Here is a 4566-nt window from a genome sequence, read left to right on the forward strand (position 1 = left end):
ATGCAATGATGATCAAAATAAATGAAAATAATACCAAAAATAAATTGATTGATGGTCATAAAAATCAGAATAATGGTGATCAATTGAATAGAAAAGAAAACCGAAGAAATGAATCAATAGCAATAAGAATCGGTATAATTGTGGCCAATTAAAAGAAAAGAAACCAAAAAAAAAAAATAGATTAATGGTAATCAATTGACAATTATTCTTTTGTCTTTTGAAATCTATACCAAAAATTCTATAAATAGCTGGCCACAAGAAGACAAAAGGGGAGGGGAAATACAATTGAGAGCACAAAAAAAATAAAACAGAAGAGAGAATAATAGAGAGAAAAGAGAGAAGAAAGAGTGGAACGAGCTAGTAAAAAGTCTTTCCAGCGTGGTAAACACTTATTTTTCTTTTTTCTTCTTGTCTATTTGTTTTACATTATTATTGTTATAGAGTTTTTTTACTATTCTATGCACATATGATATAAACAATAATTTTTTTTGGTTTCACGAGAAATTTTGGAATCAACCAATAACAATCAATTTGATTGCTGTATAATCGTTTATTTCTTTATCAAATTCATGATCTCTCATCTTTATTGTGTTTTATTTCTTGTGCATTAGATCTTAAATTCTATTATTATTATTGCCATCGGTCTGCGCCACATATGCGTCGCCGACTCGCGGATCTGCTCTTAAATTTTTATCCTTTATAGTTTATAAAAATAAAAATAAAGTAAAAAAAATGTTTTCTTTAAAATAAAACGATACACAAATCAATATACAACACTTCACTCCTATTAATATTTTCATTATTACCATTATTACTATTATTATCACTATTATGTTGTTAATTTATTTTGATATATATATAAAGTAAAATTAATAATAAAATCGATCAACACATAAATATTTTCTACCCAAGAACTACGTGAGTTTTGATTTCCCTATTGCACCTGGGGATACGTAGGAGCAAGGTATTTCCCTTGTCAAACCAAATTAATAAAAAAAAAACATTTTTCCTTCTTTTATTAATGTAAATAATTGTTTTTTTTGTTATTATTCTTTTTGGGGTAAAAATAAATAAATAAATAGTATGTATATAATTAATTATAGGGTAACCGTTTTAACGGACGTTGTAGAGTGGTAATAATTTCTCTACTTGTAATCGACTCCCGAATCCGATTTTTTTTGGTTCAAAAACCATTATTTTAGGTTTTATCCAATTTTTCCTTTAATAAAAATAAAATTGGTGGCGACTCCTTTTTTCGCGGACAAACCGGATGCGACAACGTCGATGTGTCCACCTGTTGACAAGGTTAAAACAAAGGGTGCACCAAAAAAAGGAAAAAGTAAGGTATCAAAATAGATCAATCAACGTAGCGTGATTCATCTTGGTGGGAGTATGTCGATGCAAGTGTTTGATGTAGTGGCACAAATGCATGTATCACTATAACATCTAGTAAAGTACAATCTCGATCATTAGTCAAAAAACTCACACATCGACCATTAGTCAGCAAGGTTCAACAGCGAAGAGTTCTTATCTTCAACGATTGGTTGTCGGTTGAAATTCAGAAATTCATAGATGACATTATTGACATTGGCGTTGATGGTAATTATGGATATCGTGCAGTTGCAGGTTTACTTGGAATGAGTGCGAACTCTTGGACATTCATTCATCAAGAGTGTGTGGTAGAGCTTCAAGAGTTCATATCTCATTACGAGAGAATATATGGTGGAGAGTTTTTTTATCAAAAACTTATACACAATGTATATGTTGAACAAGTTGCAACTGTGGATAACTGGATGACACTTGCATAAATGTGATATGTGATTGCTTCGAAATTTTAACTTTGTTTTCGTTGAATTATCATTTAACCCATCGCAAACATTTTTTTCTACTTATAAGTCCACCACCAACATCTATGTTAGATCATCATATGATTGTTATTGCATTTGTATTAAAAATTGTCATTTCGTGTAGTTATTAATTGTGATATTAAATCTCATTTAATTTTTTTTTTATATTTGAATAAATTATGATTTTAACAGGTTTACTTAAAGTCAGATTCTCCTATACCACCAACAAGTATTTTACAGAAAAAATATTGCATTGAAGAAGCACGACAATGAGAGTTTATTTATAATGGTCGCATGCAATTTTGGTTGTAGATATTTCCACGCACTATAAATGAACATATTTTGAACTAAATAGGAGATATTTAATATTTGTATTGATTCAAATATAATAGTTTTTATAAACTATCAAAATCAGTATTACACAACTAAAATATTACATATCCAAAGTATTCCCAAAATTATACATCTCAAAATATTAGCAAAATAATGCCTAAGTCCCTATATGTCTTCTACGATATGGTACTACGTTTGTCGAATCTCTACCACCTCTCCTCTGAGTTTGCAACATCACAATCAACTCGTGGACGAGTGCGATGCCATTAGGTAATACTAATTCACGACCAAAAAGCTCTTCTGCAATTTGTATTGCTCGACGATGCATTACAAAATAAATTAAATAATTTAGTTAAAATAATAGTTAACTAATTAATTTAGTTATGTGATAAATTTGAATAAATTTACCGTTATTTCAACTGGACCATCGTTCTGGAATTGAAAGACCTACGTGGATTAGTTTCTACGAATGATGTATGGATGAGAAATCATGTGAAACCACTCTATATAATCGTTCGTGCAGCCTGCAGGTCCTTGTACAACCACGCCAGCATCAACTACATGCACAACATATTGCGTAAACATTATGTCAATTGCCTCTAGTGGGATCATCTGACCTACTATCTCCAATGGTGAACCAAAAATGTTTAGACATGACCATATTGACACAACACTCTATTTGGCAAATGAGCATACATCTTTGGACTCCAGCGTATCCACCCTATAAATAATGAAACATCCTCAAACGGTTGCTTCACTCGATGCTCTTCGCAGGGTGTCTAACATATCTCATCAACATCAATCTCGTGAAGAGCTTTCCTAAATGGAACAATGAAACCCTTATCCCTGTTTGGCTTCCATATAAGTGCTCTAGGATAGACCTCCACATATCTAGGAGAGAGTCTACATACATCTACACATAATTTCGGGAAATGGTCATAGACCCAAGCCTGAGCATATAAAATAACATTTCATTAGTTTAGAATTATTAATAGAAATTATCAACACAATAAACAACCATATAGTTTACCTATAAGAGTGTCATATACCCATAAACCGTTCTGGTATGATGCATACTCGCTTCGTGGAGATTATCATAAAGGTAAGGAAGATTAGCAACACCACATGCATATCCCCTACTTGAGATGGGATCTCAGAAGCACTCTAGATATGCAACACTAACTGCGAAGCAACTCTTGGCGCTGAAAAGGGTGCAACTGACCAAAAATAAAAGAAATATCCTCGCAACCATCTACCAATGCTGATCACGACATCAATGATGGTATATGTAACTCCCCGAATTTTTAATCCAAAATGTTACTTAAAAAAAATACTTATTGCTTAAAAAAATTTATGATTTTTTGTTGTTGAAAACTTAACATTTATTCATTTAAATAACTAACAACAACCACATTATTTAACATCATTAAAAAAATATTTATTCAAAATTTAAAACAAAGTAAAGTCAATCATTCTTAACAGAAGGGAGCCACTTCCGTATTTCTAAAATTCTAGTACATTTTAAAAGATTGTAACAAAAGATTAAAAAGAACTTAGAAATATTGGACAATTCTATTATTACAAAATTGTCTTAAAAATAACTCATGTTTATCTCACGTTCGCCACACGTCAATACTCATTAACTACTCTTGAATCTCCTCGAACTCATTAGTACCTAAAATGTTGTTGTAAGGGTTAGATTTTTTCTATCATCCACATCAAACCATAGCTAAACATATAGAAGAATATATGTGGGGAAAAGCCCTTACCTTGGCCAATTTTCTTCCTAGTACAAAGCTTTATGCCCCACGAAGTTGTTCAAAAGGAGAATAAGTTCCAAGCTTTGGATACACGAAGAAACGAAAGTGTGAAGGTAATGGTGGCTAGAGTTTCAATATTCTTTTTTGTTTAGTGAGTATATAAAAATTGTGGACTTAGGAAAATTTAAAGTGGAAATTGTTGGTTAGATATTGTTGGGTCTTAATGAAGAAAAAGAATGATAAAACGTCACTTTTTTTGTCGTTTTTTTTTGTTAAGCTTCATCATAAAAACCAAGTCACAAACACATAACTCAAATTTCTACTCATTCAAGTGGGTTGGGTCACACCAAGTCTCAAACCTATAGCCCAATTTCTTCTTGCACTAGAAAAACACATCTACAATATATATATATATATATATATATATATAATATATGTCTACTCATATATATATATATTTAAAATCCCCATTGATTTAATAATTCTTACTAATAACTTTATCAACTACAATAAGTCGAACAAGGCAAATAATTATCACACGTAATTTAACATTAAATAATATTGATAGGTTCTAATTATTTTTAAATAATAAATTTAGAGGATGTTACAATACTCACCACCTTAAA

This window comes from Cicer arietinum, chromosome 6 (genome assembly GCF_000331145.2).
Source record: "Cicer arietinum cultivar CDC Frontier isolate Library 1 chromosome 6, Cicar.CDCFrontier_v2.0, whole genome shotgun sequence".
NCBI classification, from domain to species: Eukaryota; Viridiplantae; Streptophyta; class Magnoliopsida; order Fabales; family Fabaceae; genus Cicer; species Cicer arietinum.